Below are 24,136 nucleotides of genomic sequence, written 5' to 3'. Positions count from 1 at the left end.
CACACACACACAACACTTCTAATTGGGCTAAACAACAACCTTTGGAAGTTAAAGGATGATACAATAGCGAGAGACTATCCAAAGAAATTTTTCTCCCCCGACATGTATGTTTACATTTCAAAGAAGGATGAAACCCAGGATCACGGAGACTTTTCAGAGGTTTCAAACCCAGAGATTCAATTTTTACCTTTCTTCTGGAGACATTTAATTCCATTCCCAAGTGTAAGAACACAAGGATATAGAACTCCTCTAAGGTAATTTGTTTATAGCAGAGAGCAAAAATTTTCTCCTCTCAGGAAGGGAGTGGACTATATATACATATTCCAATTTATAACCTGAGTTACTCTTCTTTGGTTCTCCTTTAGTGCAGACCTGTCCATCTGGCTTTTGTTGTATTATCCCCAAAAGTATAACACTCTGATTTAATCTAGAAATCTCATCTTTTACTTTCAATATAATATGAATGAATGTGGATATTGAAAACTTATCAATGAACATAACCATCAGGAATACAATTACCAGAGATCTTCCTGGGTAGACTTCTGAGGGTCTTATGCTATGGCATTATGGCTATTTATACCCAAACTGTTAGTTTGAAGGGCACTTGTCCTTTGGGAACAACCTACAGGCTGATAGGCAGTGTTTTGGGGAAGGTTTAACTTGATTCACTCGCTCAATTCTCCTTGTTCTGGGACCACAGAGAAATGATGATGGGCAAATTACCTAAGTATATCATCCTGCTCAGAGTCCTCTCAAATTTTATGAAAGAGATTGCAGGATTAGAAAATGTAGAAAGGAGATCATGGCAGATAGAAGACTAGGGAAAAACAAACAAACGATAAGAGATGAGGAAAGGAAGAACAGATTAGAACTCAGGTTTTGCTGATGGAGAAAGAAAACTTAGCTCAGGTGCTGGGTGTGTAATCAGGAAAATGACTCATCAAAGATTCTTAATGAGCTGTGTCCAGGGGACGTTGATTAGGTGTTTGTGAGGAGAGTGGCTAAAGGGAAAAACACTGCTGAACAAGATTTGTACCACAGGCTCTGTGACATGAGATTATGTATAGTACAATAAAATCTCTCCCAGCTGACCTTTATTAAAGAGATTAATGATGTAGTCTACTCAGTCTGTAAAACCTCCAGGCTGATGTTTACAACACTTGTAGTAGGGCACACCCAGGCCTAGAAGACTACTTTTTCATATGACACACACTTCAGTTTCTATCAGTTGAGTTGTATGTCTAAGAATTAACATTGTTGTTAAAACTATTTATATCTGTTGAATTTTGTTATTGTAATTTAGAAATATGTTATGCTAAGCAGTGAAACAAGAATGCAAAAGTAATAATGCCTTTCAAACTAATTGAATTATTTGAAAAGACTCTGTAAAGGAAAGACAATAGAATGATTGCAGTCATATTTGGTGAGGGTGGGACAACAATGCAATATTAAAGAAAAAGAATGAAAAGCCTGTAGGCATGTGTTCTCATTTTTTTTTTCACAGATTTTTTTTAAATCTATCTTTTCTTTAAAGAAACAGAATTGGAAATATTGGACTATATGCCATATATGTCTTATGCAAGAATGAAGAGTGAGGCTTCAAATAGTAATTATATATAAAGTAAACATTTTGAGTCCTAATTTTTTCAAATGAATGTACACTTATCTTCGGAACTTTATGTACTCTTTAAACATTTTTATTTACTATAAAACGATTGGTGATAACATATCAGATTAGAGGGTTTCTAATATATTTGAAAGTGGTTGCAAATATATATACATTGTTTAGTAAGAATCACCAAGTCTACAGTCATGCCACCCTGAACAGGCCCAATCCTATCTGATCTCGGAAGCTAAGCAGGGTCGGGTCTGGTTAGTGCTTGAATGGGAGACCACCTAGGAAGACCAGGTTCTGTAGGCATAAAAAAATTAAAAAAATAAGGGATTGTAAGCTGACAAGGTCCTTGCAATTTGTGAGGTCAACCAAGTGTTGCCTCGCCTAAAAAAAAAAGAAAAAAAAAATCACCCAAACAGCTGCTGCATCCAGCGCAGCCTGCTTGATATCTGAGTGGGAATAGTGGGAGATGCCGAAAAAAAAGAGAAAGACAAAAGTGGGATCAGGAGGACCACTATCCACTGATGATGGAGTAGTGGTGCAGTTTTATTTTTGCAAGCTGTTTTTATACAAGAGCATACAATTGCTAGCTAGAATAAGATCGTCTTTGGCACAATCACCTAACCCACATTCTATTATGAACTTTTGCTGTTCTGTCTGTTCAAGGCTATAAGTATACTTCCCTGTCTCGGAGAAACACTGCATTGTTTCATCTCCTTGAGGACTGAGTAAACTTAAATTATTTGTAATTCTTCTGCATGGAAAATTGATCTTTCCTTCCCCTCTTAATTTATTGATATTAGCATAGAATCATGGATTTTATGAATATCCTTTAGGTTACAATGCAATACTACGTTACTTATTTTATTGTTCAGATTGTTTCATTTTTGACGATATAGAGCTCTTTCATTTTGCTACTGTGTCCCTTTGATGTACTTCCATCATTTTATGTTTGTGTGTGTGACCTATCATCTTTCTCTCTCTCTCTCTATGTAAGTATGTCTGTCTGTCTGTCAATCTATCTATCTATCTATCTATCTATCTATCTATCTATCTATCTATCTATCTATCATTTATCTATCTATCTTTCTAGCATCATCTATCTAACTATCTAATCTATCATCATCTATCTTCTCCCTCCCTCCCTTTCTCCCTCCCTCCCTCTCTCTTTCTCTCTCTCTCTAGTACATCCATACATTTCTCCAGTAGAAGAGGCTCCAGGGTAATTTTGTATCTTTCTACCACATTCCCAGAAGCACCCTTTTTACTGAGAAGCCCTGATTCCCTTTACTGGAGAATGTTATTTCAAACCAAGATCTGGATACTAGATGTGTTTGTTGGTACGGGGAATCATTGCCAAATTTGTTGTAAAGAACTAGAGACTAAAGAGTTTATACTCTCTGTTGTAGCTGCTCAACCCTTATTGAGGTATACTCTCTGTCGTAGCTGCTCAACCCGTATTGTACTGAAAAAAAAGTCATTTGCTAATATGGGCATTGCTATGTTGCAATATGTTGCCACATTTGGTCCACAGGCCATGTAATGCTTTTCCAATTCTTGTTAATATTATATAATTGTAATAAGAAAAAATAAAATACAAGGCACTAGAAAATATGTTAAATATTGAGTTTATACAGAACAAATATTTATGAATATTTAAATGAGAAACTTCTCAATTGTTTTCATGATAATTTATATTCAAATGTCTAAAGGTGTCTATGATCAAGACTTTAATGATCACATCAAAATATTTTTTTAACTTCTAAAATTGATATAGCAATCCTTAAGAATTAAACCTTTTAAAGAGTACAATTAATTTTTTTTATTATTTCTCTCAGTGGAATAGAATTGAGAGTTCAGAAATAAGCTTTTAAATTTATAGTCAATTGATTTTGAACAAATGTGCCAACACAATTCAATGAGGAAAGAATAGTCTTTTCGAAAAATTTTACTTGGAAAAGCTGATATCCACATGCAAATGACTAAAATTGGATTCCTTCCTCATATAATATACAAAAATTAATTTAAAATGTAGTAAAGACTTAATAGCTAAAATAATAACTCTTTGAAGTAAGAGAGGTGTAAATCTCACAATCTTTAATTCAGCCATGGTTTCTTAGAAATGACACTAAAAGCAAAAGTAATGAGAGAAAAATATATGTACATTAGATTTCATCAAAATTAAAAAAAAATTGTGCTTCAAAGGATACTATCAATGAAATGAAAAGAAAACCTAGAGTATATGGTAAAAAATATATGTGAAACATAGATTTAATGTTACATATTTAGAATATATAAAGAAATACAACTCAATAATAAAGTATGAATAACATAATTTTAAAAATAGGCAGAGAATTAAAATAAACATTTCTCTTAAAAGTATAGAAAAGACCAATAAACACATAAAAAATGCTCTACATCATTAGTCATTAGAGAAATGCACAACAAAACCACAATGAGATAACACTTCACAACTACTAGGATGTCTATAATCAAAGCAATGAACAATAATAAGTTTTGATGAAAATGTGAAAAAAATTAGAAGCCCCATATATCCCTGGTGGTAATATAAAATAGTGTAGCAGTATAAAAAAGTTTGGCAAATCCTCAAAAAAATTACATATAGAATTACCATATGATAAGCAATTTCTCTCCTGGGTATGTACTCAAGAGAATCGAGAACAAATCTACACAAAAATTTGTACAGATGTTTTGATAGCAACCTTATTCATGATAACTAAAAGGTTGAAGCATCCCAAATATCTATCAGTTGATGAATGAATTAACCAAAGGTAATGTATGTATACAATGGAATATTATTGAGCTATAAAAAAGGAATGGATATTGATATATGCTACTAAGTGAAAGAACCTTCAAAACATTCTGCTAAATAGAAGAAGTCTGCTGCAAAAGACCATTTATTGTATGATTCCATTTACATGAAATGTACAGAATAGACAAATTCATAGAGGCAGAAAGTAGATTAGGAGTTGCTAGAGATGAAGGGGATGGTAAAATGGGAGAATAACTAATAATGTATATAGAATTTCTTTTTGTGATCAATGAAAATATTCTAGAGTTAGTCACACACACACACACACACACACACACACACACACGTCTATTTCTCTGCCCATACTACATACAAATGTTTGTTACTGGTTCCATAGTAAGCTTTGACATCATGAGTTGTAAGTCCTCCAACTTTGTTCTTTTTCAAGACTGTTTGGCAGTTCTGGGTCTGCTGCATTTTTGTCTGAATTTTAAGATAAACTTGTTAAGGTCAGCAAAAAAAATGGCAGCTGCAATATCGATAAGAATTGCATTCACTCTGTAACAATGGCAGTATTACCATCTTAACAATGTTAAGCCTTTCGATTTATGACTATGGGATTTTTCCATTTATTTAATTCTTTAATCTCTTTCATTGTTTTGTAGTTTCTGGTGTAAAAGTCTTGTAGTTATTTTGTTAAATTTATTCATAAGCATTTTATTCTTTTTGGTATTATAAATGGAATTGCTGTCTAATTTCATTTCAGACTGTTCATTGTTAATGTGTAGAAATAAAATTGGTAATATATATTGATTTGTATTCTGAAAACTTGTAGTACTGTTTATTAACTCTAATTGTGTGTGTGTATTCCTTAGGATTTTATATACTCAAAATTATGACATGTGCAAAGAGATAATTTTATTTCTTTCTTTGCAATCTAGAAACTTTTTTTCTTTCCTACATGGCTCTGGCTACAAACTCCAGGACAATGTTGAACAGAATTGGTGAGAGTGAATATTCTTGTCTTATTCCAGGATCTTAGGGAAATATTTGAGACTTTAAACTAAGTATGATGCTAGCTATGGGTTTTTCATAGATGTCCTTTATCAGGTTGTGGGAGTTTAATACTGTCATTTTTTGAGTGTTTTAATCATGAAATGGTCTTCAATTTTGTCAAATGCTTTTTCTGCATCTATTAAGATGACCATGTATGTGTGTGTGTGCCTATATGTGTGCTCACTTTATTCATTAATATAGTATATTATGTTGGTTGATATTTAACCAGCCTTGCATTCTTGGAATAAATCCTACTTGGTCATGATATATATATATATATATATACTAGTAAACTGAATTTAGCAAATATATATATTATATAATACTAGCCTTATAGAACAAGATGGAAAGTGTTTCCCTCTCTTTTATTTTTTGAAATAATTTATGAAGAATTATTCTCCAAACATTTGATAGAATATACCTATGAATTCTTTTAGCCATAGGGATTTCTTTGTGGGAAGAATTTTAATTACACTCAATTTCTACTTTTTAAAGTTACATTCAGATTTCTTATTTCTTCTTGAGTTAGTTTGGTATTTTTTGTCTTTCTAGCCATTTGTCTATTTTATCTAATTTTTAAATAATTTTTGGCATAAAATTATTTATAGTATTATCTAATAATTATTTTTATTTCTGTAATAAAAAGATTCTGTAGAAATAAGTGACATTCCATTTTTCTTCCTTATTTGAGTATATTGAGTTTTCTGTCTTTTTTTCATTATCAATCTGCTTAAATATCTATTTTGTTGATATTTTCAAAGAACCAACTTTTTGTTTTATTAATTTCCTCTATTGTTTTTCTACCCTTTTATTTGTCAACTCTAATCATTATTATCTTTTCCTTTCTTTGAATTTAGTTTGACCTCTTTTCTAATTTCTTAAGATGAAAGATTCGGTTATTGATTTCAGATCATTCTATTTGTAATACAGGCTTCTGCAGCTATACATTTCTCTGTAAGTATTGCTTTAGCTGCATCATGCAAGTTAGTACATGTTATGTTTTCATTTTTATTGACCTAACTGTATTTTATAATTTCTCTTTTAATTTCTTCTTTGATTCATTGGCTATTTAGAAGGATGTTGTTTAATTTCCAGTATTTGTGCCTTTCCCAAATTTTCCTCTTGTATTTTTTTCTAACTTCATTATGCTGTAGTCAGGGAACTTTCTGTGATTTCTATTCTTTAAGTATATATTGAGATTGTTTTATTGCCTAACATATGGTCTATTCTGGAGAACGATCTATATGCACTTGGGATGTATATTCTACTCTTGTTGCCTAGAGTGATCTATAGATATCTGTTAGTTCTAAGTTGTTTATAGTTGTATTCATATCTTCTCCTTCCATGTTGATCTTTTTGTCTAGTTGTATCTATTTGCAAAAGTGAGGTTATGAATTCCCCAACTATATCGTCCATTTCTTCTTTTGATTTTTTTAGTTTCATTTAATATTTTTTGGCACTGTTCATAGGAGTATTATATTAGTTTCCTGGGGTTACTGTAACAAATTACCGGAGACTCAATGCCTTAATACAACAGAAATAATCTTTTGCAGTATAGAGGCCAAAAATCTGACATAGTTTCATTGGCCCAAAACAAAGTTCCAATAGGGCTGCACTCTTTGCAGGAGTTCTAGGGGAGATTTAATTTTTTGCCTTTTCTAGTTTTTGTCCACTTCTGTCATTCCTTGGTTTGTAAGCATGTTGTTTCAATCTTTAAGGCAAATATCTTCAAATCTGTTTGGTCCATTTTCTCATTTCTGTATCCTCTATGTGTGTCAAGTCTTCCTCTGCCTCTTTCTTATAAGGATACATGTAATTTTATTCACAGCCCATCATATCACTCAGGATAAACTTATTCAAGATTAATAAATTAATCACATCTGCAAAATCATTTCTTTTGCTATATAAGGTAACATTTGCTGGTTACATAGGTTAGGCATAGATATCTTTGGATGGGGTATTTTTGGGGGGCGGCGGGGGAGGTATGGGTTAGGGGATTGCTTTTTAAATGTATATTGCAAACAGAAACTGTGCCTGGACAATAGCCTTGGTTTTCACTGTGAAAGAGGCAGCATGGTCATTTGCCAGTGAGGAGAAAGGAGCTCACTTGCGGGTGGCAGAGATTTTCAGTAGTTGTTCAAAATGAGAGTAAAAATACTCCACCTGCCTTTAGCACCCAGGTGGGGTATTTTTAAGTGGACCATAAACAAACACATTTATAGATGTATCTTCTTGCTGAAATGACTCTTACAATTATAAAGTATCATTGTTTGTCTGTAGCAAAGTTTTTGGTTAAAGTTTGTCTATTTTGTCTGGTATTAGTATAGCCACTCCAGCTCACTTTTGGTTATTATTTGCATAGCATGTTATTTACATTCTTTCTGTTTGTATCTTTTAGATTCAAAGATACAAATGGTTTGATAATATCTTAATGTCTTCTTCTTTTTGTAGGATATTTTTGTTAGGTATAGAATTCTCTTTTTTCAGCCCCCTTACCCCCATGCACACACACTTTGTCTATGTCATGCCACTGTCTTCTGGCCTTCCATGGTTTATGATGACAAACTGGCTGTTAAATTTATTGAGAATTCCTTCTATGTGACGAGTCCTTTCTCTTTTGCTGATTTCCAGATTCCTTCGTTGTCTTGGCTTCAGACAGTTTGTTATATCTTGGTTTGTATCTCTTTGAATTTATCCTGTTTAGAGATAAATTTGAGAAATTTTGGGCCAATACTTTTTAAAATATTCTTTCTACCCTTTTCTGTCCTCTTTTTGTGGAGAGTAACATATAAATATGTTGTTACAGTTAATGATATCTTATAGGTTTCTCGAGCTCTATTTTTTCTTTATTTTTTTTTTTTGAATTTCTGTTCTTCAGACAAGATAATCTTAATGAACTTATCTTCAAGTTTGCTCATTTTTTTCTTGTTTATTTAAATCTGCTATTGAATCCCTCTAGTGAATCTTTTAGTGTTAGTACTTTTCAACTCCAAAATTTTTATTTCATTAATTCTCTTAATAATTTCTTTCTCTTAATTTTTATTTGGTTATATATTATTCCCATATTTTATTTCTTTGAATATATTTGAAGTTTTTCATTTAAAATATTTATATAGTAACTTCAACACATGGGCTTATTTAGCTACAGATTCTACTGACTGCCTTTTTTTTCTTTAGGGTATTGTCCTGTTTCTTTCTTTGTATGTCTCATGATTTTAAATGTAAAATTAATATTTTAAATAATATGCTGTGGTGAATCTGGAAATCTGACTTTCCTCTCTTTTCTCTATGGCTTGTTGTTGCTGTTTGTTGTTTGAGGAGCTGCTATTATTTCTTTAATGACTTTTTAAAAGCAATTATTTTCTTCTGTATTTCATCAGTATTCCTTTCATGCATGATCATTTTTACAGTAGCTGCTGATTGTTTTTGACAAGTGCTCACAGGGATAAGACTGTTCACCCTGGGAAAGTTCTGAGACATGTCAAATAAAGAGATGTTTTACGCATTTAGTTTCCCACAGAATTTCCAGACAGATCAAATAATGACAGTTATCTGAGAAATGGGCTTTGGAGTTGCTCTAAATTTATTCTACCCGCTCCAGACATTATTACACTTCTAGTTTTTACTGTGATTATCAGGTTATTGGTTTTTGAGGAAAACACAGGTTTAGAGAGAGGAGAATGATATTAAGGCAAGTTAAAATAATTACAAACCTTCCTGTTTTTACCAAGATTAAACCATTTTTCTTAAATAAATACTACCTGAAGCTTTTGCTTAATCTCGAGAGTTCAAAAAAAGTTGATTTTGACAATTTTACCAGTGTTCTTGCTTTTATGAAACAGGATTTTTGGAGCTTTTTACACCACCATTCCTGATGATATCAGCCACACCAAATTATTTATAGTCTCCATTGATGATGTTTATTTGTACGAGTAGTTGATAGAAAATCCCTCAAATGTTTCTTCTTGACTGAAGGAAACCACATTCTTAACAAAAACTGAATTCAGATACTTTTATTTCTTTAAATTATATTTCAAAGTGTGAGAATTTTTTAAATTGCAAAATTATATGTTCATATTATGCAAATGCATTTAATTTAATTTGATTGTACTTATTCACATTATATATTTGATAACAATGATTTTCCTTAAGCATACATAGATATATGCATGCACATTTAAAATTTTTCTTTAAAATTATAACGCCATTTAGACATTACTAGTGAATTTTTCTAAAGTTGAATTTTTGCTTTAAATTCAAACATACACACACATGTCTTGTGTGTGTGTTTGAGTATACATATATGTGTTTATATGTGTATATATGTGATATAGATATGTATATATGTGCATATGTATACATATGTATATAAGTATGCACGCACACAAAAAAACACATGTTCACATCCCCCTTATTCTTTATCCAGGTTCTAATAACAGTTAAATAAGGCATTTTTTAAAAAAATACAAAGCTATCTTTTAAACAATCTGAAAAATATGACTAAGTTTTTAATTTTTTTCCATTGTTTCGCTCATAAACTTCAGGCAAAATATTTTTTCTCTATTAAACAAAAGAGTGAAGTACTTGATTTCAGTTCTTTTCTTAAAAATGAAGACGTGCAGACTCTAGGACTTTGGATTTTATTCAATTCATTAATGTGATATTATTTTAGTTAAATTTTAGATTTATAGGCAAATTTTGCATGTGTGAGCCAGCTTCTCTGTGAATAAAAATATATAACTGAAATCTTAGGATTTTTCAACAAATTTCTGATGTAAAAATTTACACTTTTCTGCTACTTAAGGTATAATATCAATATTATAATTTATGTGCAATGCATTTTGGAAATGGGTTGATTTCATGAATTCATTTATCATTTTAAGAGCTCATTCCCTTTTTTGTTATTTATTTGTAGAACAAATAATATTTATTTAAGCATTTGTTTTCAAGTGTTCTAACTATTAATATTAAGTGAGTACAGTTATATCTGTATAGTCATCAGTCTGCTGCATACTTTTATTTAAAATTGTTCTATATTATTTTTGTTTCTATGGCATCTGCCATCTTACCAGTATGTCTACTAAATGTATTATTAAAAGTGATGCATTTTCTATTTTTACCCAAATTATTATTGCTAAAGTAAAAAACTCATTAATTGGTAAATTGCTTCTGAATTAATAGTTATACCGCTTTAGATCATTAAATGGGAAGCCTGAGAGAGCTCCTCTGTATTGTATCTGACAAAGTTTTATCTTTGATGAATACTATGCAGAGTTGTATGGGGTAGCAGGTAATTATTACACTCAGAAAGTTTATAGAAAGGTCATACAAAACTGGTCTTCAAATATGTATTCAACAACAGTCCTGTTCATGGATAAGCAGTGTCATTTTGCACATAAGAATTCTCTACATACAAAGATTGAAAGTTAATAGATAAATAAAGATATATCTAGTGAACACTATAACAATACTCATGTAGTGATATTAAAGAAAATGAAGCTTTAAAGCAAAATACGTTAGTGGGAATAATGAGTATGAATAAAGAGAGTCAATACATAATAAGAGTTTTGATTTTTTAATTTTTAAAAATATTTCAGTTATAATTGACATTCAATATTATTTTATATTAGTTTCAGGTATACTGAAACTAATTTATATTAGTTTCAGCATAGTGGTTAGATATTTATATAATTTACAGCGATCTCCCAATAAGGCTAGTTATAAGAGGTTTGGTTTAACAGAAAGATATAACAATTTTATATCTTAATGGTGATATAACATTGACTCAAAATATAAAAAAGAGATATCGAGAGAATTAAAAGCTTAAGAAACCATTACATTGTTCCAATAAGAACAATCTAAAATAATAAGAGACCTTTACACAGAAACTTGATTTGTAATATCGAGTTAGCCTTGCAAAATAATGGAGAAAGACTTCTCAATATATGATCCTAGAAAACTAGTTATTTACATAAAAAGAGAATTATCTTCCTATCTTATAAAAGAAAATAAATTCCAGATTATTTAACAATTCTTAAGGTAGGGATGGTTTTAATAAATAAGATATAATATTACAGACCATATGGAAAAAATATATAGATGAGTTCAGCTACATTAGAACTAAGAATTTCTTTTATAAAAGCTTTCATGTCTAGAGTGAAGGTGAGCCATAAAATGAATAAGACATTTACAATATATAATTGACAAAGAAGTATTATCTAAACATACCTAAAAACACCTTCAATTTAATGGAACAAAAAGACAAACAAACTAAGAAAAAGAAGCTAAAAATTTAAATAGACTTTTTATAGAAGATTAAACATTAATAGTCATTAAAGATAGAAAATGATACCCGGTGCCATTTGTAATCACAAAAATACAAACTAACACCACCAAAGATTCATTTACTACCTATCCAAAAGAAAAAACAAAACAAAACAAAACAAAAAAACAAAAAAAAAACCCCAATATCAAGTATTTTCCAATTGTGCTGGAAAATAAATGAACCTCTAGATGTATACTATAGAGAAACTGCTGCACTTATAAATCAGGAGATGTATTACAAAAAGATTCATTGAAGCACTACTAAGCAAAATCAGAGTGTTAGACCCAACTCAATGGCAGCAAATGGATTAATTGTAATTTATTCACATAACAGAATATAAGTTAAAAAGTTAAAATTAATAAACTAAACTTATTTTGAGCAACATCAGTAAATTTGATTATAAGATTGGTTGAATTTTGTTGGACTGGGAAAGAGAAATGAGCATTTCATATGATGAGAACAGTGGGCCAAAAAAAAGAAAAAGAAAAAAGAAAAAGAAAAGAAAAGTATAGAGCATATCTGGGGAATGATAAATGCAAATGTTATCTGGTCAGGGGTTGACAAAGTTTTTCTGTAAAAACCCAGATAGAAAATATTTTAAACTTTGAGGGATTATAGGTACTCTGGCAACTATTCAGCTCTATTGTTGTAGTGGGAAAGAAGTTATACATGCTCTGTAAACAAATGGGCATGACAAGTAAAACACTTTACAAAAACAAACGGAGGGCTGCATTTGGCCCTTGGATTGGAATGTCCAAATCCTGTGCTAGGCTATGGACTGTCTAGAGATTTGTGGGTTTTTTCTCTCACCTCTAAGTGTTTTGTTCTCTTGAGGTATGGTATCTATCTTATCTTTTGAAAAATAAATCCCCTTTCTTGATGGATTTTTTCACCTGATGAAATTGCTGTAAAAGCCAGCAGCGGTAGTGAGGACCCTTCTAAGGTGGTTTCTGGAGCCCGACTTCCTAGTAAGAGCTCATTTTGTCACACTGTAGTTTTTAAAAATACACATTTAATGTTATATCCCCCTTCATGAACTTAACCCAGGATACCTCTCTGACATATAGTAAAGTAATAAGTGAAAGACTTTTGATTATTAGAGACTGTGGTTTTAATTTTGCGACTCACTTTGCTATACTGTAAGCATGGACATTTTGATTTCATTTAGAACTCTGCAAATATTCTTTTTGTTAAATCATCTTTTCTTTCTTTTCTTTTCTTTTTTTTGGGGAGGGGGGTGGTGCATAAAATCCTAGGAGTTTGGCCATGTTGTTAGAAAATACACAGATTGAGTGGAGAAAAAAAGTCCACACATTGGGGTGCTCTATTCTAAAAAGAGTGAATCTTGGCAGAATCAGTCTCGGGAATCACATGAGATATTCCTACTTAGAAATAAGTCTATCCACTAACGCTATATAAACATTCATTCATGCCTTAAAATGGAGCTTATTTGTTACTTTGAAGCTCCCATACATACTTCAAAAGGTTATATTTATGAATTAAAAATAAATGTAGACCCCTAAAAATTAAAGAATAAGCAATTTGGGGAAATTATTTAATTATTTTGTCTGTATTTTACAGATACTTGTTAGGTAGGATGTCATCAACGTGGGATTTGAGATTGTGAGTTGTCAGAGGACATTTTTACACAATATTAACAATTACAACATTACCTGTATTTACAGTTTGAACAATGGGATGCAAAATCATTATCTCAAGCAATAATTATTTTAAGAGGAAATTAAACATCACTAATGGTTATTAGATTTTTTTATATTATTTATTTGAATGGCTTTACTATAACTGATTAGAATGTAAAAGGAATGTAATTTGTGTAGGCTTCACAGTCAAGAAAACAAATAAAGATAACTATTGTAACATTGAATCTTGAATATTGCACATTTGTCTGATGAATTTAGCTTGTAAATACTTCTCAGAGGGTATTCAGTATACTTCTTAGACACTTGTCAAATGTCATGTTCAACCATAAAATGAGCCTTTTTAAAATATTGGGACTTTTAGAGATATAAGCCATCAGATGAGTACTCTGGAAAAAAATGGGGATGGGAGTGTACAGTATTGGATAAACAGCTCTTAAAATTATGCCAGGAGAATGAACATGGAGTGCCTGTATCACCTGTCACTTCCATTAACAAATATATCAAAACAATATTGATTTTTAAAAATTTAAAGCGTTCTTAAAAGTGAAGAATATCATATTTGCACATTTTAGAGTTCAACTTCTAAAACTGTTTATGTTTTATTTAATAACTATTCTTCAGCAAATTGGCAGATGGCACAAATCCAAGTACTGATGAAATTTTTATTTCATTGTTTAAATTAAGTAGAAAAGATAAATGTGATTCAAATGAAAGATAATTAGATGAAAGGTAATTAAGTTAATGCAATGGTTACTTTCTTTTAAACTCAGTGAAATTTATGAACATAAATTTCTTTTTTTAATTTTAATTTTTTAGTTTTAGTTGATATTCAGTACTATATTAGCTTCAGGTTTATAGCATAGTGGCTAGACATTTAAATAATTTATGAAATGATCCCTCTGATAACTCTAGTACCCACCTGGCACCATACACAGTTATTACAATATTATAGACAATGAATATAAATTTCTTATTTTGAATTCAGTATAAATGTAAAAAAAATTGCTTTAAATTTGATTTTGTATTCACAGTGTTTTAAGTCAGCATACTTATCTTTATTTAAAACCCTGAATAAAAATTTTCCTGCCAACAAATTTTTTAGCATTTACAGTTGGACTGGAAATGGTCTATTTGGATCTTCATAATCTTTAATTTATGACAGCCTGTGTTTATTTAAGTGGCCACTAGATGGCAGAGCTAACACTAACCAGAAGTTAGACACAAATTCCCCAAACAACTTGAATCACACAGAGCAGATGTTTTATTTCAAGCCTAGCTTAGCTTCTCAGCCTAAACTTTCTCTATCGTTTTTTTTTTTGGGGAGGTGGAGGGAGGGGGAGGGGAGGAGGTGGTATGATAACCGGTTTATACTTATGTAAAATTTTAATAGTTTACAAACATTTTTCTTCTCACATAATCTTTTAAATTAAGACTGATTAAGCACTGCCATATTGCAGATGAAAACATGGGTTTCCTTGGGCATATAGCAAAAGTTATTTCTTTAGAAGACTACAAGGAGATAATTTTGAAGAATTTTGCTTGAGGGCGGCAGAATTTAATTATACTACTGTTTGAGATGATTCTAAGATAACTATTGGTTCCCTCTAGGAGACTGCAGAATCAATTAGAGCTACAAAACCGTTCCCTCCTCAGTGATCCTGACCTCTAACTTCTTGATTTTTCTCTTGCCCTTTGGATTCTGGAACAGAATTATCTGTATCTAGCTTCCTCCTAGTTAACCTTTTGTGTTCATTGAAACCTTCCATCACCATCATTCTAAATAGCCTCTTGATTTCTGATATTTTCATTTTCAGTTGTTGAAAATAGGCCAGCGATTTTCTAAAGAATAGAAATCTTTTGCAGAAATTAGAAGCTAGTGCATGTACATGTGTACAGACACCCTTCCAGCCAAGCAGAAGTGATAGGAGATGATTCCTAGTGTCACTTTATTTAACTGGCAACAAAAAACCACAATATACAGCTATTAGGTCAGAATATCTGAGATTCAGAAGTAGGGCTTTTAAGTTCTGAAAGAAAATTTATTTTTTGGTAAAATTTAATAGCACAGAGGGTAGAAAAAGAAAATGTTAGGCCAACAGTTCTACTATTCAACTCATTGTCTTTATTCAAATTAGAAGTTTGTACTCTCATCATAAAATACCCTGACCATAGGTTATGTTTGCAATAATAGAAGACAATTTAAGTCTCCTTTCATACTAAGAACCTTATAATGATATGAACACAGGGATGTGCTTATATGTAAATATTTTGATTATGGGAGTGTTGTATTTCCTCTTCCTTATTACCAAAACAATGTAAATTCACTGTAGAAAAACAAAAATACAAATTAAAAATAGAAAAAAAAAAGTCCAAAACCTAGAGATCCCCTTTGTGACCAATGTTGTGAATATCTTCTCAGAGCTTGTAATTTTGTTATTTATTTAATTTTAGATTGAACAATTTATTTAAAACGGTAGATTCACATGCTTTTATAAGAAATAATATGGTAAGATCTCAGGTGTCCTTTATCGTTTTCATCCAGTGATGACATCTTACAAAACAGAGTACAATATGATAACCAGAATGTTAACATTGATACAGTCAAAATAAAGAACAAAGCCATCATCACAAAAATTTCTCCCGTTACCTTTTTATAACCACACCTACTTCCCTCCCATTCCCATCTCCTTCTTAATCAGTGACAAACACTAATCTATTCCTCTATTTCTAAATTTTGCCATTCGAAGAATGTTATAAATGGAATTATATAGTATATAACCTATTGGGATTGGCTTTTTTTCACTCAGCATAATTTTCTGGGGATTCATCCAGGTTCTCATATACATGAGTGGCTCAATCCTTTTTATTGCTAAGTGGGAGTTCATGATAAGGATATAACACAGTTTGTTTAACCATTCACTCATTAAAGTAGGTCTGGGAGTTTCCAGTTTGGAGCGGTTATGAATTAGCTACTATAAACTTTCATGTACAAGTTTTTGTATGAATATAACTTCACATTTCTTGGGATAAATTCCAAGGAGTGCAATTGCTGGGTTATTAGTAGTGATATGTTTAGTTTTTTTAAAGACAGTGTCCAACTGTTTTTCAGAGTGGCTATACCATTTTAAATTCCTATTAGCAATGTATGAGTGATACGGTTTCTCCGCATCATCACCAGCATTTGTTATTTTTATTTATTTTAGTAATTCCCCCAGGTATGTGGTGATATTTCATTATAGTTTTACTCTGCAATTCCCTAATAGCTGATGATGGCAAAAATTTTTATGTGCTTATTTGTCATTCGTATATTACCTAGTAAAATTTCTGCTTATGTCTTTTACTCAGTTTCTAATTGGAGTGTTTGTTTTCAATGGTGGATTCTTACAGTTCTTTATGTATTCTAGATACTAGTCCTTTGTTCCATACTAGAGCAATCATTCTACTTTTTCTTTCTAACTTTCAGAATGTGTACTATAACCTATATTCCAAGGTTTTTAGTTGCAAGTTGTAATTAGTAAGAGGCGTAGAGAAAAGTGTGCCTACGTCATCTTCTTCAAAGTGGGAGTCTTGAAAATTAAATTTTATTTTACAAAATAGATGCTAATTTATATTTAATTTTTTCTACTATTGTGTTTACATGCATAAGTAGAAAAGATAAACTGAAAAAAAGGATTCCAAGTACAAATGCAAAGAAGGCTACAAGATAAAATTATAGAATCTTTGCATCAATATCTCTAGTGTTACATACTTAAACATATAAGTGTTAGCTAGGCATAAATATTTCTTCATTGAAATATGCTAGCCTTAAATTTAAATTTTGTCAACAGTCAAATTTAATACATTTTAAAATAAATTAATAATGGAAAATATTTTTGTCCTTCTTTACAAGTACATTTGAAGAACGAGATGTTTAGAATAAGTGTAGACTTTGAATTATCCATCTATGTTTTAAAGACCTTTTTATGAAAATGGCCTATTTCTGACTAGATCTTTGGTAAATCATGGAATATTTAAAATATGTATCTAGGTAGTCAATAGACAAAATTCATGTTTATCCTACTGTCTAGCACTAGAAATATATTTTAAAGTTCATTTTTAAAAAGTCATTAAAGGAATTTTTAAAATATATATAGAATTTGGCTAGAATTCAAAAAGAGAAATTGTGTGGTTTCCTATTCCACCCCAAATTTGATATTTCCTTCCCTGGAAAATTGATCTCTTTAAATATGCAGTGTTATTCTTGAAATAAGAAACCAATTTTAAAAAAAACCTCTGTTTTCTGGTCGGTTTTAGATATATGCTTCTATTTGTTGACTGAAACTGATGAATCAGTTTGGTTCTTTGTTAATTTTGTAAAAAATTACATTTTCTCTCTTCCTTTTTCTACTATTAAATTTATCCAGGAGATTTGAAAAACTCTATATTGATTTTTTTCTTCAGTTTATATAAATAAATTATTCTTAATATATTTGTATTTCAATGACAGAGATTGGGAAAAGTTAAAAATCTTTAGAAGTTTCTGTTACACTTCCTAAAGACATTCAGATTTTAAACAGTAACTGGTTAGATTTAGGTTATGCGTGGGTACATATTTATTTTGCGCTGTGAGTTTTATATGGATTTAAGACTTTTAGAGAATTATAAATTACTGTCAGATCTCTCCTTTGCTCAGTTCTCCAAGTTCAAGAGTTCCATTTAAGTAAGAACACCTTTTTTTCTTCATAAAAAACTATTTGCACTTTCTGAGGACTACAGCAATTTAAAAATAATTCATATACAAGAGTCAGAACGGGGTTTACATAAGCCTTCACTTTTGTATCTAAATAATTGTTTTTCAGAAACATTATCTTTTTCTTTTTTTCAGACCATTGTCTATCACATTCCCTTGAGAATATCTTTCTCATCCAACTGTACATACAATTCCTTCACAAACACACACACACACACACACACACACACACACACACACACACACACACACACCCCCTTACTAAATTTGTATTAAAGCTAATGTTATAGCCACAATAAAACATCTCTACAGATTTCTTTACAATCATAATAATTATCACCAATTAAGTTTCCTGAAGTTCAGAAAATGAAACCGTTCACATTTTATGATTAATCTCTAACTGATTGGGATAGAGAAATAACCTAATTAGAAAAGCTAGATGCAATTCCAAGAAATTCTTGAGCTCATCCCTCTCTTAGACTGTTGTAGAGTTGTCAGCATAGGTGATTTTTAAGATCTACTCTCCGACGGGGTCATGATATGTTTAACCCAAGCTAATTCTATTATTAGGTACTTTCATAAGAAACTTCTGAATAATGACATTTTTGTATTTCTTTAAACAAATATTGCTATTGAATCTTGAGTGTTACCATACGTTAAAGGCTAATAGATAAGTTAGAAAGTGTCAGAGAGATTACTCAGTTAGTACCATATGGTCTCCTGTGTGACTAGTCAGGTCAGAAGAATTTGGACATGATAAAATCCTGTGCATTCATAAAATCTGCCTTCTATTGGTAGCTAGTGTCTCCAGGAAATTGCTCAAGAACCTCCCCTTTGTTTTCTGCATTTGTTGCCGCAGAAGCAACCCTTTGCCCTGACATTTTGGAGGTCCCCATACTACTATCCACCCATCCCTACCTATTCATTTTCTGACGATATCTCTATCATCTAAATATATATCCCTACACTGCATTCAATTGCTTTAACTTGACTTGATTTTTTCTTTTTAATTAATTTAATTTAAATTTTTATTAAAATTATTGGGGTGACATTGATTAATAAATTCAAATAAGTTTCAAGAGTAAAATTCAACAATGTCATATATATGTTTTATATATATATATATATATATATATATGAATAGGTAGGGATAGGTGGATAGTAGTATGGGGACAATGTGAGATATATATATATCTCACATTGTGTGTTCACCACCCAAAGCTAGATCTCCTTCTGTCACCAAATATTTTACCCCTATCTACCTCCTCCTTCCCCTCTTCCCCCTGGTAACCGCTAATCCACTGTCTGTGTCCATGAGCCTCTGTTCATTTGTCATATTCGTTTGTTGCTTTCAGTTTTATATCCCACATATGAGTGAAATCATATGGTTTACAACTTTCTTTACCTGACTTATTTTGCTTAGCATGATGATCTCAAGGTCCATCTATGTTGTCGCAAAGGGCAGTATTTCATCTTTTCTTATGTCTGAGTAGTATTCCATTGTATATATGTACCATATCTTCTTTATCCAATCATTCATAGGGCACTTTGATTGCTTCCGTGTCCTGGTCACTGTGAATAATGCTGTTATGAACATCAGGGTGCATATATCTTTGCAGATAAATGTTTTCAGGTATTTTGAGTAAAATCCCAGAAGAGAGATTGCTGGGTCATATGGTAATTCAATTCTTAGTTTTTTGAATAACCTTTATTGCGTTTTCCATAGTGGTTGTAGCGATTTACATTCCTACCAGTAGTGTATGAGCAACTTTCATTAAAAGGTGGTGTCTAGAAAAATAAGGTTTTTTTCTACTTCTTTTTTTATGGTATTCTACTTATTTTACTACTTTAGTTGTGGAGGAAAAGAATTATGTGCACTCCTTGCATGATGTTCTGGAAGAAGCATAGGTATGAGCAAGTCACTTAACCTCTCAGAGCCTCAGCAGTGGAGTGTGTGTGTCTTGATTCTGCAGGGCTGGGATAACAGCTGTCACAAGGGTCATTGCAAGAGTGAAATAAAGTAGCATGTGACATCTAGCACAGGGAGTAGAAACTGTTACACAGTAAGCTCTTAATAAAAATGCAGTCTTTTACTTTATTTCTCAACATTTGAGGCAATGATACTTTGTCATTTACATATACTTTATTTGACACAGTGTTCTAGGCCAAGCACTACCACTACTTGTTTTGTGACTTTAGTTAGATCACTTAAATTTACAGCTTGAATTTTTCATTTGTTAAATGAAAGTATAACAAAGTTCATATTTTTTGTTAGGATTACATGGAAGAGCAAAGAAGATAATACACATGAATGTACTTTTTACCTTATAAAGCACTATATACATGTATAAATATAATTAAAATTATAAAAGTGTAATATAATTGCACCTACCTTCTATGGAATGCTTACAGTGTGCTAGATTCTGTGCTGGTGTTTCGCATGTATGAACTTAAATCTTGATAACTCGCTGATATCAGTTATTAGGTAGCAAAATATTAAATTTGTTGACTTAAAATAACTATTATTAGCTCATACAGTTTTGGGAATTCACTGGGCTCAGCTTGGTTGGATTTTCTTGTGGTTGTAGTCAGATGATGACTGTATCTGAAGCCATCTGTATAAGTTTCCTAGAACTGTTGTAACAAAGTACCACAAACTAAGTAGCTTAAAATAACAGGAATGTATTGTCTCACAATTCTAGATGCTGGAAGTCCCAAATCAAGCTGTCAGCAGTGACATGCTTCCTCTAAAGGCTCTAGGAAAGAATCCTTCCTTGCCTCTTTCAGCTTCTGATGGTTGTCAGCAATTCTTCATGTTCCTTGTCTTTTGCATCACTCCTATCCTGCCTCTGTCATCATGTGACTTTCTTTCTCTGTGTCTGTGTGTCCAAATTTCCCTCTTCTTATAAGGACACACACCATATTGAATTTAAGACTCACCCTAATCCAATATGACCTCATCTTAATTTGATTATATCTACAAAGGCCCTATTCCCTGATAAGGTAACATTTACAGGTACCAACATTTAGGACCTGAACGTATCTTTTTGGAGAACACAGTTCAAGTCACAATTCAGTCTGAAGGCTCAGTTGGGATGGATGTCTAAGATAGCTTCTCTACTCTCATGTCTGACATCTTTCTACAGGTGACTAGATTGGGACTTCTCACACCAGAACAGTATGAGTAGTCAGAAATCTTACTTCTGTCTGGCATCCCTCAGAGCAAAGTTCCAAGGGAGCCAAGATAAAGCTAAAAAGTTTCTTGCAATATATCCTCAGCTATACAGCACCAATACTTTGTGTTCTATGGATCAAAGGCAAGTCATATTATCAGCCTATATTCAAGGAGAGGGCACCACAGGGTGTGAATATCAGGAAGGGCCTTAAATGAAGGGCCATTTGGGGAGACTAGCTACCAAAAAGGATGCATGGAGATTTCTTCCCCTTGAACTTGTTTGTAAATAAACATTTCCTGTTGCCCCCCCACACACACACACACAAAGAAGAAAGAAAGAAAGAAATTTTTCATTTCTAGCCTCCCTCTAGCCCTTTGCAACTACTGTTCTATTTCTGCTTCTATAAGTTTTGCTATTTTAGATAGCTCCTGTAAGTGGAATCATGTAATATTTGTCCTTCTGTGACTAGCTTATTTTACTTAGCATAATGCCCTCTAGATTCATTTATATTACTGCATTATATATTTTATTATATATATGCATTTTTTTCTTTATCCACTTATCTGTTGATGGATATTTGGGTTGTTTCTATATTTTGACTATTGTGAATAATGCCGCAATAAATGTAGGGTTGCAAATGTTCCTTGAGATTCAGATTTCAATTCCTTTGGATACATAGCCAGAAATAGGATTGCTGGATCAGATGGTTGTTCTTTATTTGACCTTGCTTCCTTCCACCTCTTTTTCTCTATTACTCCTGAGTAAACCTCTGCTTTGTACCTTGGTTGTAACTTCTAGCATCTTAAGTCCTCTTTTAGAAAAGTGATCTCCAAATGTGCTCTTTTTCCCTTACTCTGCTTAGACTCCTTTACACCTTGAATTTTGCTACACAAAATTAATCAATATCTTAACTGAATATTTTCTTAAATTTTCTCAACTTTGCTGAAGGAAGTCCAATATTAACTTGGTCAATGTAATGGATATCTATGTTCGAAAAGCTACATAACACTGAGAAACCAAAACTATTTCAAACAATGTTCTTGACCTATAGAGCTCAAATTTTAATTTGAAAGAGGATTACTTTCTAATTTCACTGACAATCTATAATAGAGATCTTCAAAAATACTTGGATCGGTATTGTATTCATATCTGCCATGCTCTCCTTCATTCCATGCAATTCTTTTATTCATTGTCTATTGAGTCTCTTCTACACTTTCAAAGGATTCAGTTATTTCACTCATAACAAGTCCCCAATTCTGTCTACTCCCTCTTTCTTTTACTTTTATACTCTATATAATTCCAATGTGAGCCCTAACAACCTTCCTTATTTTTCACATTAAAACATCTCTGTTTTATGATCATTCTCTCTTCTCTCCCTCATAATTCAGAGGAAAAAGCACATCTTGTTTTATCTGTAACTAACTTTACCTCATATGCTCTCAACACATTACTCCTGACTAGCACAGGACTGTTTAATCCAAAATCCCACTCTTTCAAGCATCTTTAATGGTGGTTCCTCACTGGCTCCTACTTGTTGATTTACCAGAACCTTACTTACTTTAATTCTGAAAATAAAATCTTCCATCATTTCTGTCACTGAGGGTTTAGCTTGTCTAAAACAGATCCCCTTCAGCCTGGCTTCCTATAAAACTCCAATAGGTACAGTTTAGTGCTAAGTCCATCATTCTTGATTCACCACAGATCTTAGACTTGGTCTCTCATCTATTATGGCAGGATAAAGACTTATTCTTCATTAACCATAAACACTGGTAAAAATTGCTGCTAGTTAGCCATGATATAGAGCTGCAAGCAGGCTTTGTCCTCAGCCAGGGGATAGGCTAGGGGAACCTCCCAACTGTCAAGAACTCTGAAGGTTCTGAGATTTTACTCTACTTGTAAGCTAGCAGTGTAGTTACTGCAATTTTATGGATACTGGAAAATGACATGATATTTCTAGGTCAGAGACAGAGACTATTTTGTTACTTATAGCAATAGCATAGGCCAAAGTTTCATCACTTTTGTACCAGCTATCCAAACCTCATTTTCCACATGGGAACATACAGAGGGCCAGATGGTACCTGCACATATAGTAAGTGGTGATACAGGAGAGAAACCCTGACCTTAGGAAAACAAAGTCTTTTATAATGAAAGATAAGCATGCATATTCTTTGCTCTGGAGGGAGACATTATCTTTATTATATTGAACAGTAATGTGCTCGCCACTCTTTTATTTTCCAAGACTGTTAGTAAAATCCTTTTGTTCTAGAGGGTCACACTATATCTCTCTCAAGGCAGTTCGATATACTGACATCTTTGAAAAGATAGTTTTGAACAAAGGGCAATCAGTGCCTCACTAGCAAGAGGTGCTGACATGTGAGTGATCCATGGAGAATTGCCAACCCAATACCAACCACAAATGCTGAGCTCCCAGCATAGGGCTGGGTTCATCTGAGTCTTATTGCTATTGTATTCTTCCCTGGTGTTCTCCTAATTTTGCTGCTTAAAATTATCATAGTCTGAGTCAGAGTCCTTTCCAGCAAATCTAGATCTCAATAAAGCCCTCAAATGCAGCAACAGTGGACCTATATACCTGCAAGTTCTTTTGTTCCTGTGGGTTCTTCCTGGTGAATGTCGCTTCATCAGGTTTGTGTGTGTGTTCCTTGGCTATTTGTCTTTTTAGCATAGTAGGCGTATATATGAGCTATCCCTGTGATTGCATCATTTTAGTTGTCAAAACGTACAAAAGCTGCATCCATATTAGAAAAGAGAATTAATTGACTCAACAAATATTTATTGAACAT

The 24,136-nt window shown here is 32.1% G+C and overlaps 1 protein-coding gene and 1 pseudogene across 1 annotated transcript in view; both read left to right on the top strand.

Annotated features, from left to right (window-relative positions):
* Nucleotides 1-24,136, top strand: part of CTNNA3 (catenin alpha 3) — a 1,416,183-nt gene that overhangs the window by 1,193,094 nt on the left and 198,953 nt on the right. The gene's annotated exons all lie outside the window — the stretch shown is intronic.
* Nucleotides 1,803-1,921, top strand: LOC120609997 (uncharacterized; annotated as a pseudogene).

Source organism: Pteropus medius, unplaced genomic scaffold (genome assembly GCF_902729225.1).
Source record: "Pteropus medius unplaced genomic scaffold, Ma_sr-lr_union100, whole genome shotgun sequence".
NCBI classification, from domain to species: Eukaryota; Metazoa; Chordata; class Mammalia; order Chiroptera; family Pteropodidae; genus Pteropus; species Pteropus medius.
The sequence above is the reverse complement of the archived record's forward strand: the minus strand, read 5'-3'. Positions and strand labels throughout refer to the sequence as shown.